This window comes from Conger conger, chromosome 6 (genome assembly GCF_963514075.1).
Source record: "Conger conger chromosome 6, fConCon1.1, whole genome shotgun sequence".
NCBI lineage: Eukaryota > Metazoa > Chordata > Actinopteri > Anguilliformes > Congridae > Conger > Conger conger.
Genome location: NC_083765.1, coordinates 33664214 through 33680958, shown reverse-complemented (window position 1 = coordinate 33680958; position 16745 = coordinate 33664214).

The following is a 16745-nucleotide window of genomic DNA, read 5'->3' as shown; positions in this document are numbered from 1 at the left end:
AATTCTTCTGAAATATGTTTTAAATGATCTAAGCCTAATATTTAAAGAATATGAAAATGAAGGAATGACCATTTCTGCTTGACCACAACTATGCATTCATGTCTAAATTAGTCCCATAAGGACATTATGTGTTCTATGGGAGTTAAACATACTCCATCAGAGTTGGTTTTACACTGAGAAATTCTCTTTATTGAATATGCTGAGCAAAAATGAGAAATTAACAAAATGACATAAATTACACAATTTGATAAATGCAGTGAAATCAATCACATTAAACTTCCTCAATGATATTTTTTTATCATTTTTATTTGATTAAAGAGGTTTAACTCACTGCCCTGTTTGTCTACGCTGAGCGAAGGCGGTAAAAGCAGAGATTCAGACTGTTTTGCCTGGGATTTTATGATAGTAGCAGATACTACAGTAATTTACCTCCCAGCAGCACACACTGTAACAGTTCTGCTTTGAAGCGGCTCAACTTTGATGTGGAAAATCATGAGAACCAGCACTGGTAATCAATCAACGCTGGGGTGGAAAGCAAGCCACAGTTGACAAAAACTACAGTGTTTTTATTTAAATGCATTCAAATGTGGGAAATGCTGTAATCTTGGCATTAAGAAGAGGTGTTGCTCTTGGTGTTTAGAAGATAGTGTGTCTAAAATAGAGATGTAAGATCTGCAGTATGTAAAAACATTGAGGTTTCAGGTAGAATTCATTAGGTTCTTATTTATTACAAATCAGAATGATAAAAAGTATAAAATATAAAAATGCATACTATATATAGTAAGCAGTGGTGACAAATCTGGATTTTCTATGGAAGCCTTTGACACACAGAAATGGATTACATTAAGCATCAAGTAAATGAGTCAGGATTTTTTTTTTAATCAATCAGTTCTACCTGCTCCTCACTGATAGTGTTAATTTGCCACATTGAAGGCAAAGCATTTATTACATTTCTAGCACTTGGCTAAACCTGTCAGGAGGTGTATCCAACTAAAGCTCAATGCATTCTCAAACTGGAATAAGACCCTGACAGTGCCAACAGCAACTGTAGCAGGCAGCTCCACAGGGCAACACATACAGTATCATTTGGTCGATCGTGCCATTATTAATTATGGCACGATCGAACATAACATCACTCAGTGAGCAAGTGGGTCTGAAAAGTGCACCTCACTTCATCATGCGAGAGCGCCTCCTCTGGTCAGCAGCGTTACTGCGGCCTGCCTGCACCAGCTGTGTGATCAATGCAGCCCTTCGGTGCAATGACTGTGGTGCTCAGCTTTTAGACAGCAGAGTGAAAAGTGGCGACAGCTGGTAAGGCAAATTTTGTGGGACGTGTGCGCCAGTCTGCGTTCTTCCAAATTGATGGAGGACATTGCAGCAGCGAGACAGGCCTAAAAATACGACTGGGGTGTTCTAAAAAGGGGGGGGGGGGTACTGCAGGGCTGTCCAGATTGGTCTGACAGAGTGTCTATCAGTGTACTTACTGCCCTCAATTATTTATTCTAAATGCTTCTCACCTAGGCCATTCTGGAGCAATATAGTTTACATTCAATTGAAAACATAATTATTTACATAAAATACAGATACTGTACATAAATAATTATCGACGCTATCAAGCCAATATTCTTTGATAATGAGACAAACCTATAGTATCCTTCACTTGGGCCCTGTCTGTAACATTAAGTAACTGTAATTGAATGTAACAGACGAGCCAAAAATATGTAAAATATGATTATGAAATGTGACATACTCAATGTGGACCCGCTGACCACCTTGCCTATTTGGAATAGACACCTTTCATTCCCATGCATTCAAGGGTGTTATTAATGTATCTAGAATAATGTTATGGAACTAGAGTTGCAATGTCAAGGTTGTAGGTACAATTCCCTGGACTGGCACTTCTGCTGTACCCTTGAGCAAGGTCCTCATGTCAGGGTCGCAGACAGAGGAACCAATAGCAGACTCAGGATGAAGTGACAAATGGCAGGCTTTAACGCAGGCCAGCAGAATGAAGGGGAGGTTATGGCAAAACAGGGCAATACAGGGATGTGCAGGGTTGGTAATAAAGTCCAGGCAATGGGTCATGAGCCAAGCCAACCAGCTACTGGGGATCAGGCAGGCAGAAGTAGAGAGACAGGCAGAGGTTGAAGCAGGAAAATCCACAGCACAGGGGTAGGAGTAGGGGGAAGAAGGGTACTGGAGGATGGTTTGGGGCAGAGAAGAAGTCCAGAGTAAACTGGCAGGTGGAAGCAATAAGGGCAACGGGAACCTGCAGCAACGCAGGGCATTCAACTCAGGACATGCGCCGTGCGCTAGTTACAGAACATTCAACTCAGGACATGCGCTGTGCGCTAGTTACAGAACATTCAACTCAGGACATGCGCCATGCGCTAGTTACAGAACATTCAACTCAGGACATGCGCCGTGAGGTAGTTACAGAACATTCAACTCAGGACATGCGCCGTGCGCTAGTTACAGAACATTCAACTCAGGACATGCGCTGTGCGCTAGTTACAGAACATTCAACTCAGGACATGCGCCGTGCGCTAGTTACAGAACATTCAACTCAGGACATGCGCCGTGAGGTAGTTACAGAACATTCAATTCAGGACATGCGCCGTGCGCTAGTTACAGAACATTCAACTCAGGACATGCGCCCTGCGCTAGTTACAGAACATTCAACTCAGGACATGCGCCCTGCGCTAGTTACAGAACATTCAACTCAGGACATGCGCTCTGCGCTAGTTACAGAACATTCAACTCAGGACATGCGCCGTGAGGTAGTTACAGAACATTCAATTCAGGACATGCGCCCTGCGCTAGTTACAGAACATTCAACTCAGGACATGCGCCCTGCGCTAGTTACAGAACATTCAACTCAGGACATGCGCTCTGCGCTAGTTACAGAACATTCAACTCAGGACATGCGCCCTGCGCTAGTTACAGAACATTCAACTCAGGACATGCGCTCTGCGCTAGTTACAGAACATTCAACTCAGGACATGCGCCATGCGCTAGTTACAGAACATTCAACTCAGGACATGCGCCGTGCGCTAGTTACAGAACATTCAACTCAGGACATGCGCCCTGCGCTAGTTACAGAACATTCAACTCAGGACATGCCCTCTGCGCTAGTTACAGAACATTCAACTCAGGACATGCCCTCTGCGCTAGTTACAGAACATTCAACTCAGGACATGCGCCGTGAGGTAGTTACAGAACATTCAATTCAGGACATGCGCCGTGCGCTAGTTACAGAACATTCAACTCAGGACATGCGCCCTGCGCTAGTTACAGAACATTCAACTCAGGACATGCGCCCTGCGCTAGTTACAGAACATTCAACTCAGGACATGCGCTCTGCGCTAGTTACAGAACATTCAACTCAGGACATGCGCCCTGCGCTAGTTACAGAACATTCAACTCAGGACATGCGCTCTGCGCTAGTTACAGAACATTCAACTCAGGACATGCGCCATGCGCTAGTTACAGAACATTCAACTCAGGGCATGAGGCATGCATTAGTTACAGAACATTCAATGGAACAGAACACAGTGATCAAGCTTTGGTCTGAAAAACAGCACTGAAATGCAACAGTAATTGTTTTACATGCTGTTCCTCACAATTATCTTCTTGAGTAACATACCAGCGTGATGTTGTTTATACCACAAAATACACATAGAAGGGAATCAGTAAGTTCAACAGCAATTTTGACTGTTTAGAAACATGGCAAAATTGATCCCTGACATTGTCATGTTGTAGATATATTCCTGGTTCATGCTCTGAAAAATATAAAGTTGTGGCCAGCAGGTAGACAGCTGAAATGGCAGTTTTCAGTTTATAATAATAAACAGAGTATATAATTATGAACAGGAGCTCTTGCTTCTCAGTGTCTTCCATCATTCCATTGTGCTTCTCCTCTTTGTTTCAGATAAGAAAGACAATAAAAAGATGAAAATAGAAAAATTGAATGGTGAGAGTGCGTGATTGTGTGTGTGTGTGTGTGTTCGCAGTTCAGCAGACAGCAGAGGGACGGTGTCGCCTCCATCATTATGAAACGGGTGATATATTATCTCCTCCTGCTGCACAGCTCCTCATTCTTCTCGTGCAGAGACATCTCAGAATTAAGCAGATTGAACTCACAAACATGAATCACTCAGTAGCAGTCAAATCCTTATACTCCAGACTAATTATACAATGATGCCATTTCTCTTACAATCACTCATAAAAAGAGTGTGTGTATGTATGTGTGTGTATTTACTGTATACTATATTCTGTGTATACAGTGCACTCCATAATGCGTGGGAAAAACACACTGTTCTTCATTTGGCTCCACAATTTTCAAACAATTGACAATGTGGTTAAAAGATGGATTATCAGCTTTTATTAAAGCATATTTGTATACATTTTGTTTTCACTGTGTAGAAATTACAGCACCTTGTATCTATACTTTAGCTCCTCATATCTGGGCACCATAATGCTTAGGATAAATGGCATCACAGGTGTTTTTCTAATTAGTTACAGTAGGTGTATTCAGTGTATTCAAGAACTTTCAATATCTGGTCTTCATTATAGGCTTTTGATTGCCTTTGGAATCGGTTATTGCCATTTGGCATTGTAGTTGTTAACATTAATTAATGATTGACAAATACATGAATTAAGCATTGAATTAACTTTTCATTAGTTAGAATTTGTTAACAACTAACTCATGTATTTGCTACAAGATATTTATACATTAACAAACCATAGGATGAACTTATAATTAGTTAAATATTAACAAACACATTAACTGACTCTTTTTTTTTTTCCAATATGAATCAGCAATAACCAGAAACACTCTGGCAGGTGTGGATATGCCAAATGATGCATACTGTATCAATGATCAGATGCAAACTGGTTTGCTGTGAAACAGGATGATCCAGTTACAGTTTGCAAAAGAGCCTGCAGAGTCATGGAAAATGTCTTACAATACTACAGTACATCCTCTGTGAAACACGGTGATGGGGATGTTTTGGTACTGCTGCCACATGCACTGGCTCACTAGTCTTCATTGATCATATATAACTGCTGATAGCAACATCAAAATATCTCAAGTATACAGAAACTGCTTATCTGCTCTAATTTAAGCAACTGCCTCCAAACATTACACAAAGATTATCTACTGGCCAAGTCCTGTACCAGATCTGAATCCAATTGCACATGCATTTCATATGCTGAAGAGAAGATTTAAGGCAACTAGCCTCCATAACAAGCAGAAGCTTAAGATGGCTTCAGTACAGGCCTGGCAGAGTGTTACCAGAATAGATACTGAGCACCTGGTGATGTCTGTGGGTCAAAGACTTTCTGCAGTCTTAGATTGACATTAATATGCACACAATATTACAGTGCACGGAACTGGGGGGCTATGTATAAAAACAGTGGTAAATTCTACATGGTGAATCCAAAGTGTTTAAAATATATAGATACACATGCACTGTATAAAAGCTGATGATATGCACTTTAAACACATTTTGAATTGTTTGATTACAAATCAAGTTCTGGGCCAAATCAAGACTTTTTTTTATTTTTCCCTTGCATTATGGAACACGCTGTATACACACTGTGAGCACTTTATTAGGTACATACAAGCATGCAGACATGGTCAAGAGGTTCAGCTGTTTTTCAGACCAAATGTCAGAATGGGGAAGAAATGTGAGCTAAGTCACTTTGAACATGGAATAATTGTTGGTGCCAGACAGAGTGCTTTGATTATCTCAGAAACAGTTGATCTTCTGTGATTTTCACACACCACAGTCTCTAGAGTTTACAGAGAATGGTGCGAAAAACAGAAAACATCCAGCCAGCGCAGTTCTGCAGGCAGATACACCTTCTGATTCATGTGTGTTTAATCTCCTTAATTCTGAGATGTCCTCAATGTATACTGGTTATGACCTGTTTGATCTGCTGACTGTAAAATCTATTTATTTGAATGATGGGCCATGAGAAATAATTATAATCAAAGTTCTTATAAATTCAGAGTGAAACACTGAATTCTCCTGCAGACCTGCCATCATAAAATGAATCTGCCCTGATTTATTCTAACTGTCTACAGATGACAGAAGGGAATTGTGGCACCTGGAGTCATTGTTGGGGTTTTGAAAGTTACAGTCTGCAACAACAACGCACAGTCTGTACCCATGGATAGTCTGCTGGAGCAGCAGGGGCAGGGACACATCATTAATGTTTTACCCAAAACATGTTCAAAATAACTGAAATGTAAACTTATTTTACATATGCAGTTATAGTGAACAGATCATGTAGCTGTTGAACTGAATTTATTTGAATGCTTTATTTAATTTTATAATTTGACAAAAGGCTCATAAGGATAGAGCCTTTCATTAATCGGTATAAATGCTGTCTGAATGCATAGGCTTTCACTTTTTCATGTGAATACGTACTGTAGAGTAAGCAAAATATAATCCATAAAGTCCACAAAAGACTATGTAAAATAAGTTATTTATAAAAGAAGTAACATAGAGACGAAAAGGGCATTGCCAAAACATTAATGTAAATTGGTGTATATGCTGCACCTGGTTTGGAAAACATTTTCTTAACAACGTACAGTGTATTATTTTCATTTCCTAGTCACAAGTGCTCTATTAATATAGAATAATACAGTGGTAGTGTCTATGGTTAGCTCTGTGGAAATGTACAAAATTTAATGGACGGAAGAGCAGCTGTTCAAGAAAGCCACCATTCTCTGATTAATGCTGGCATATAAAATATGAAAATATGAAGTATCACAGATTAAGCAGGCAGAACATGAAAGAGTGTTGACAGTATCCATGAGTAAACCTGCAACGTTTGATCTTATTAAAGCTTAACATCCCTTAACAATGTATTGCTCTGTAATGTACTACATGAGAGCAGACTGTTCAGTGACAGCACCAAACTATCTGAAACTCCTCATTAGTAACTTCTGCCATCTAGCGTTGAAAAAAGGGCACTACAGTTACCCTGGGGGGAGTCCCTTAATCGATTGAGACTGAGGATGAGTGATTAATTGACTGGTTGAAGGATGTTTCTGTTCTCACGACTCATTAGCCCCAGCCAAAAATAGCCTGAACATGCGGTTGGAGGCCAGTTTGAAAAGCGGTGGTCCCATACGATCGCACAAGGACACTTCAGCAAAGCCAGCTGCGCCAATAGGGCCATTTGGGTATTGCCAGCCTCACCATCTTGCAGCACAGGCTCACAGTCAAACAGGACATCCTGTTTTTGATTCCAGGGCCAGGCCTCAATGTGAGCACCATCCCTGCTGTGTCTCCATGATATGTTAGCAGCAGGACACCACTGCAAACCGGCCCAGAGACTTAATAACAGTAAGAAAAAACACCTCTGCATGTAGCTGATTTATTGAGGATATCAAAATACTTTATGAGAGGAGTTTTACGGTCACCTCCAGACATTGGCAATGCAAAAGAATGTCTATCTGAGACAAAACAGCAATATCTCTCCACTAAGATTGCTGCAGTCATTATTAAATAAACATCCCCCCATTTCTGACAACATTTTAGCTGACTACTGGAGAAAATGCAATATGAAAATATTATTTTTTTAGATGCATATCAATACTCAATACATTAAAAATACATGTATAAGAATGCAATTATAATTTCATTGAAGACGAAAAACATTTGAATAAACTTTGGATTTTGAAATATTTTTCAATTACTTTGAAACAGAAAGTGATGTCATGTTGTCATTCATACTATGCAATGCTTCAGACTAAATATAGCAATTTAGCAATCAGAAATAAAGTGGAACAAAATGGCAACTGTATTCAATGGATGAGTGAACTGGCCTCATTCATACTATATGATTATAAAACAACTGTAAAAAATATCCTTTGATAAGAGCTGAGAATGTGCACTTTAATTGCATGTGAATTGTTAGATTACAAATCTAAAATTGTGGAGTACAGATTTCTTTGTCTGTCCAAATCATCATGGAGCTGTATACTGTATACTGTATATACAGGGATATATAGATGGCATATATGTATGTATATATGTACAGTTTGTTGTTGGTGTGTGAAATATACGTAATTTCCAAAAATACCTGTACAGGCGTCTAATATAATTCACTATATGCCTATTTGTGCTCTACGCCAAACGCTATTCCTCTGTCGCCTGGCAGCAACGATAGTAAATGTTGGCACTAGTCTGTCAGACAGTGGGCTGGTCCTAAAGATCGAGGGACAGGTTTCCTAGCAACCACAGAATCTAACTGTTTCAGGCAATAGATGGGCAAACTATCTAAGTAATCCAATTTGGTCAATCTCCAGTTTAAATTGCATTTGTTCCTTGCTATTAAGGAACTTATATTTCTTACCTAACCATACTGCTTATGTGCATAGACAAAAAGAAAGTTCAAGCATAAAATGTATATAACCCTACATTGAAATAAGTTTCAATACAGTACATTGAATAATCCATTGGAATATTTGGAGGCTGAAGATGGAAGAGCCCCTTTTCAGAATCCATCATGCCTCCGCTGACTCTTTGTTTTTAGTCAGGATTTTCTATGGGATGATAATGTTACAGGTAAAGTTAAGATATCTTAGCTGTACATACGTTTCCCATAATATGGTATTAACCATTGACTTGTTCAGTTAATAGTTCATTTTGACCATAGTCAATCTGGAGCCTGCTTGGTGATTGCAGTGTAACACAATGAAATGGAGCCACTCCAATTATATTTTCTGCACATCGCTATATTATCAGGCAATCAAAATATTTTATTATATTATTGTATACATCTCTCAATATCACTGACAATAAAGGGAAAGTAATGGTTTATTATTTTTTTTAAGTCAGTATTAACCTTTGATATTATTGAAATGTGTACTGTATATCAAATGCAGATATATTATCCAAAAAACTTTTTGTCACAAGAATCAAGAATGCAATATGCATATATTGAAATAATATGGGGAAATATATTTTTGTTGTGTAAGAGACCGAGGGAATTCCTTATATGCCTTTGAAGGTCCCTTGTACTGTCACTACAGGAGGAACTTTCATGCACAGCTTCATTAATCCGCAAAAAAATAAAATCATTTGCCAGCAAGAGCCATGTATGATGTCACCGGGGGTCGTCCTGCAGACACCGACCAACACCGCCATCTGCTGTACAAAATATGCATTGAGAAATGACCAAGATTAGTTACATTTATAAATAACAATAAATCAGAGTTTATGAAGCAAATAAGCTCCTCGACCCCATATTCCACTACTGAAACAGAAAATCTTTATGTAGCCTACAGGGTTACTGATGATAACTGTTAGGCCATTAATAAAGTATAATTATGTGAAAAGATACTATGACCTTCCAGAATTAAGGGTTATTAAGTTAAATGACAGCCAAGTTTCTTACAGTATAAAAGCATTGCATGGGTGCTCGCTTTATTTATTTACTTATTGAAGAACAAACAACGAGCTCACAGTATTAATAAAAAGTACAAAATAAAAAAGTGTTAATGAAATCAAGTAACAGAAACCAAAAACACAGCAGTTGGCAGAGATGAAAAGTGAAATTGGGGAAGAGAGGACTGGGTTTTTATGGCCTTTTCTAGAACCTCAATTGTTGGGACCTCCAGACCCAGTCCTATAGTGTCATACTGTTTCCTTTGCATGAGCAGCCAGTGTAGGCCATGGCAAAATGATTCTGAAAACCTATGAAAGATTTTAATCTCTGAGGACCACCAAACACCAACAGGTACTGTTGCCTGTCAGGACTGGAGTTTGAGATCCCTGCTCTCGCACATTTTTACATTGCTGAACTGAAATGGCTGGATGTAGAAGGTGAGTGAGGTATAGTGATGGGATAGGCCTGTCTGTCTGCATCAGGGCTGAGCCTGGCAGCCATCGTCCTCCTCCAGGGCAGGTGGGGCCACCCTGTCCTAATGGAAAGTGAGAGAATTGGGTCATGGGAGATGCAGTACTCTCCGACAACCCCGCCTCCCCCTCCAAAAATGCATCAGACCCAGACATCACCCGCTGTAATTCAATTAGCCTTGATAGCGAGGAGAGCGGAATTGTTTCTGACACAAAATGAGGACACCAACCCACATGGTGTGGGGACATGTTGCAGGAGCCTTTGATCATATGGGGAGCTAAAGCCCAGAGTTTAGCTTGTGAATACAGAGGGGCATGGGAGTGGAGCAGATATGGACCCTTCTACAAGATGAAAAAGGAAACAGAAAAAGCAAGGAGCATTAGGGATATTTTCACCATGTTCTCCATTACTGCCTACTTTCTGTAATCACAACACACTTCTCAATAGCATCAAAGACATAAGGATTTCTGTGGAATATGTAAATGCTTTTTTTGTGTTTTATCCTCTCACATCAGTAAGCAAAAACTGTTTGCATTCAAAAAATTCTGTTAGGTTCAACTTCTTTAGTACTTATTCATTATACATTACTTTACATTAATTTAGAGGAAATTCATTTATATTAACCAGAATATAGAAATTGTATTTAATGTAATTTCCTACACTAGGGATGTGACAAATCATCAGTTTTAGTAACCGGTTACCATCCCATTTTTCAAACGGCTAAGCGGTTAACCGATACTGCTTATGACCGCTAGAAGTCGTATCTTTTTCTTCTTCTTTTTTTACTGGATTACTGAGAAATTTAATTGTATTTTCAAACTTTATTTATGGCCATCTCAATAGTTAAATGTGAACATTTTAAGTCAGATAATAGTAAGTCAGCCTAATAGCCAAATTAAATATTTACATTTACACTGACATTGTGCAGTGTAACCTCACAGTTGTAGAGATTTGTAGTTAAATCCCTGTAGTTTACGTCCAGGCAATGCTGGTCGATCGTGCGTCATTTTTTGAAATGCTTCGGTTAAAATGATAATTCTTCATGTTTTCATCTCTCATCCCTATGACTTCTGCCTGATAGACTTGATTGGCATGAAATCTGTGAATATGCTGCTGCTAACAACTTTGTCACACACCGGGTTGTGCACTCAGAATTCCGCGGTCACGCAATATTTTCCTGATGTATTATAACACAGGGTCTGTTTTACCATTGGTGGCTGGTCTAATGATTTTACTTTTTCATGCCAATGCAAGTCGCCGTACAATTTGATATAGTCTTATGTAACGATAAACTTGCATATTATAAACCAATGCATTTTATATGCCGCAGGACAATCGTGGTGGTGAGATTAACGTGTCCATTTTTCGCTGAAAGCAGGGAATTTTCGTTTTCAATATCCAATTAATAAATAGCCTAATGATAATGTTTTGCTTTATTTATTTTTATGTAGATAGCGCATAGTGGAAAGCGAAGTTCGGTTTGCCGGTAGTGTATCTTCTGTGAACCTTAAGAAACGACACAACGTTACAATAAACCATAAGTCAACCAACAGCTACAGAAATTATTTGATAACTCTAATACTGTAGCATTCAATTCCCTATGGTGTTTGCATTCAAAACCCCTTGATTGCTTGCTCGACTACTGAAGCTAGTCAATTGCTAGTTTAGAACATGCATTTATTTTAAACTGAGTTTAGAATTTCACCTTCAGAAAAAATATCGGTTATCGGTTATGCATTTGTAACCGGTTACAAATCAGTTTCAAATCAGATTAACTGTTCACACCACTAATTTATACACACACAGAGAGGAGAGCTAGATGCCTCACGCTCAGGCCAGCATGTAGATACTGTTCCGTTCACTGCCTTGTAGGCTAGTACCAACCTTTAACACTGGATGTCAGCACTGACATGTAGTCAGTGAAGTGTGTTTAGTAGGGGTGTTATATGAGCATCTTTGGGAATATTGAAGATACGTTGACTGATTTCTGTATTGATTGCAGAGATTTAGTGGCAGGAGGCAGTGATATGCCTTACAAAGCAGGCATCAATCTGCTATAGCAGATTATGGGGAATGACTGATAAATCAAATGCTAAATCTGGCGTTTATGTATGTTGCTTCCATTCTGTGCTCTTTCACTGTTTAGTGTGCAGGTGGTGTTCCACCATTAGATGGCAGTAAAAGTCTAAGCAATTAAGAATCACACTGCATTACCCCGTACATATGATTATTTTGGAGGTCAGGAACCTTTACCTGAACATGGTTGGTCGGCTTGCATTGGCATTAAGGGAAAACAAGTCAGCCATGCTAATAGCTGCTACCAGCTCCTAGGGTTGAAATTACATTAATTTTCACATTAATGTCCAGACATGCTCTCTCACAACCAAGCGTATTGATTTGTGGAGATGAAAGAAGCTGTCAGGGAGGTAATTAATTACAGTCTTCTTCAGAGCATGGACAGATAATGGGAGACTGTAATGTAATTGGGGAAAGAAGATTTACTGAAGATTCCCAAAAGGTTTGTAGCAAAGTGAAAAATATAGATTATTTGAGGTCACAAAAGGGTGTTAGTACTCGTGGTTTGTGACTGCAAGCATTATGCAGTAAGTAAATACAGTACAGTCCCCAAACTGTACTGTATTTATGAAGAAGTATTGTGCTTGTGTATTCTTTAAAGTCAGAGCAAAGAACAAATACCTATTGAATGGAGGCCAAAGCTATTTACTAACTTTCAAGCTGATCACATTTTACAGAACATGTTTGATTACCCATATGTAAGGCCAACCAATTTTGATTGAGGGTCAGTTTCGATGTAAAAACACAGGGACCAACATAGTTTATACTGTACTAAACATGTGCATTCTATAAAGAAAAGAAAGAAGGTTATGTAACACCTTTGGTCCCAAAGTGTTTTTACAGTGAAAGTGAGGAAACGTATGTCACACCCGAATGATGTGTCTCACTAGTGCCATCGCACCTCCGTGTTTGATGCAGAAAAACTCATTAGGTACATCAGGACTATGTGTCTGATGGAAACCAGGAACACAGGCCTTTAGCTAGAGCCTGGAGTGGAGACTGGAGAACCACACCTGTCAGTCAGAGCACCACAGGGATGGGCCATTAAGAATTATGACCATCTTGTGGCTTCTCTTGTGTAATCCATAAACACTTGGCCTGTGTGTGTGTGTGTGTGTGTGTGTATGTGCGTGTGTGCGTGTGCGTGTGTGTGTGTGCAGCTGTTGAATACTGCCTAGATCTCTGACAGGAGTCTGGCCCACATCAGTATGATGTGAGACCGTTTGGATTGGGGTATGACCCTGGATAAATGGAGATGCCACATGCTGACATTTTCTTCTAAAGATCTTCTAAGCTTCCTTTTTTGTCCTTGGTATAGCTCTGTATTTCACTCACAAACCTCAAAACTAATCTCCCAAACCAAGAATATTTGAATTGCATAGTCAGACATCTTATTTTACTCATTTATTCAGTCTCTCAAACAAAGTATTGTACCTGAATGGTATCACATACACTCAGTGATCACTTTATTACGTAGACCTGTACACCAGCTTGGTAATGCAAATATTTCATCAGCCAATCATGTGGCAGCAACTAAATGCATAAAAGCATGCAGACATGGTCAAGAGGTTCAGCTGTTTTTCAGACCAAATCTCAGGAAGAAATGTGATCTAAGTGACTTTGACTGGAATCATGGAATGATTGTTGGTACCAGACAGGGTCCATTAAGTGTCTCAGAAACTGCTGATCTCCTGGGATTTTCACGGAAAACATTGTCTAAAGAATGGAGTCTTCTGAAATAGGAAAACAAAGTAAATGGTAAACTAATAAACTGAAATTCTAAGCTAAACACCACAAGTGTTAGAGACAAAAGAAACTCAAGACTCAACACTGAAGCATGGAACAAGAGGGCTATATACAAGAGACAAAAGGGAAAACAAATCTGAACTAACAAGACGCAGCAGAACAGATGAAGCAAACTAACAAGACACAAGGGACACAACTAATGTAATAATTGATACTAATAATCACAAGACAGAACAGTGGTTCTGGTACAGTAAATCCTGGACCACCCATCACAGATTGTACCATCCCTTTCTTCTTTTAAAAAACAATTTCCTGCTGAGATTTGTCTCTGTTGCTGCTATTTTCCATTTCCGGGATTTTCTGTGCTTTATTTTTTATTATTTATATGTATATATTTTCCTTCTTTTTTTTCTTCTATTTCTGAATATGATTTTCTCAGTTGAATTACATGATTTAATACATGGGAGAAAGAAAATATTGATTTGGGCCTGTTCAAATAAGTTTCTATCCTGTTCTTTCTGTATGAGGTCCATGCAGATTGTGTGCCTGCCCAGTGATGCGGTAGCCATTGTGTGCATGCATTCATTAATCTAGGCTTGTTTACTGTGAAGGGGTAGAGACTATTTGTTGGCTGCTTTTTGATCTCCTACATCCTGGCATTGTTCAATATAAAGGGACGTCCCTGCATGGCTTGTTTATAATGCTGTTTTAACCCTTGCCCTGTATTATGGCAGTGGCTCTCATACATTTTTAGACCACTGGTTTGATTGGCTAGATGCCAAGCACATATTTTTGGCTAACACGTGGCCTGATTTTCATGCATATTGTGTAATTAAATGGACATTAGTTTCTTGGACCTTTGTCATCCAACTATAGGCATTTGTATTTTATCCATGCCTGGCAAAACACCTTTAGACACAAAGTTCTTTAATATCAAAAATATTTTTATTTGGTATTGGCTTCAACAGTAGCTAATAAATAAATAAATAAATTAATTAATTAATTAATTAATTAATTAATAAATAAAAATGGAGGATTGAAAACAACTCTCTGGAGATATTGGATATAGCTGGTGCGGGCAACTACATGATAAAAAAAAAACATTTTCAAATTTGAATTTGCATGGTTTTCATCATCAATTAGGTTCTAGCTGCACAACGTAAGATGCACTCGGAAGCAAGTAAATAACTCACTGTAGTACAAATCATCAGTTAATTGAATCATGATTATCAGTTCGTTATCAGTTCATCATTAGTTCTCTCTGGAGAAAAATAAAACCTTCACTAACCACAGGGGTGCACAATTCCAGGTCTAGAGAGCTGGTCTGCATGCTGGTTTTTGTTCCAACCAATTAACTTAGTTTTAGTTTTCTGACAGCTAGACACATATTTAGGATGTATTTGCCAGTCTGTGGCTTTAACTGGTGCATATATGAATGTCAGGTCAAGATGTGATTGAGCTAACTGAACAATACAGAGCAGAAGTGAATCTGAAGGGGCCGGGCCTTGCTGTGCACTCCTTTCTTATTTGGGATCTGAGACACTGAATAAAGGGGGCAGAGTTAACCGCATGATACAAAACTTGTATCTAAATAAGAAAATACTAAATAAGATTTAGTGACAATATTTAGCCTTGGGCCAGGAGGTGATTGCATACCAATTTCTCTCTACAGAAGGAAGTAAAGAAGCATATATGGAGTACTCTACAGCATTGCCTACAGCATAGCCAAAACATAAAAAGTGCTTTTGTCAGGCTCGGACACAGATTCAGGACTCCGCTGCAGACGACGAAATCTCAAAGTCGTTTTTTTTTTTTTATTGTTCAAGACGTACATTTACATTTACATTTTAGTCATTTGGCATACGCTTTTAATCCAAAGTGACTAACAAGTGCATAGGTTCTTCCACAAGTCAAAGCATCACATCCATAACTAGGAAAATACACATGAAATGCTGTTCTAAACATATAGTCATCATAAGTGCAATTTTTTTAGACAAGAGGGATAGAGATATCAGAAAGGGGGGGCGGGGGAAATCAGGAGGGAGGACTAAGGTAGAGTTTGAAAAGGTGTGTTTTTAGTCTGCGTCGAAATAGGGGGAGGGATTCTGCTGTCCTGACAGTGGTAGGCAAGTCATTCCACCACTGAGGAACCAGAACGGAAAACAGGCGTGAACGTGCACCTCGACCGCGAGATGCACGTAGAGAGGGAACCATAAGGCGACCAGAGCTGGCAGACCGGAGTGGTCTAACTGGGGAGTAGGGAGTGATCAAGGATTGTATGTAAGGTGGGGCAGTCCCCTTAGCAGCCTGAAATGCCAACACTAGGGTCTTGAATCGGAAGGTACACTTCAACGAGTGCAAAAATAAGCTACACGTAGTCAGAAGAAACCGGTAAAAAAAAACGAGAGATCAAATCAAAACTGGAATCGGCAAGCTCAGAGGTGGAAACAATAATGGTCATTAACAGTAGACCAGAATAATACGGTACCAACCGTACCATATATGTATATGCTTGCGCATGTATCAGCTTTTTTGTTACCACTTTTTCAAGCCCTCAAGTTGTTTACATCAGGTAATCATCAGGTTTACATCACAATAGACATATCTATGGGCCAGCCAGGTGAATGGCTAGCTAGCCATGGAACATAACAGCCAGGGCTCGTGATAATAACATGTCGCATAGCCCGCCCTTCGTTAAAGCGCGGACAGGAATACAACCACAAATTAAATAACCATAGGCATACAGTAGGCTTGTATCACATATTCAGAACTCCCTCGCTCACAGAGGCCGCAATCTAACTATGCCACGGCGGGCCAGACTAAAAAAAGCAAACCGAATTGGCCTACCTTATCGGCTCTATGCTACACAAGGCGGAGTCGTCTGGGTTTTGAATTGAAGTGGTTCATAGCCCAATGTCATCATAATCCAACGTGTCCGTTAGCGAGTTCTCTTTCAAAAGACAAAATCGTAAACAAAACTCAAGATTGATGAATTCAGGCGTGTCTGGATCCGATTTGTTCCAGATAAAATGTATGATTGCCCT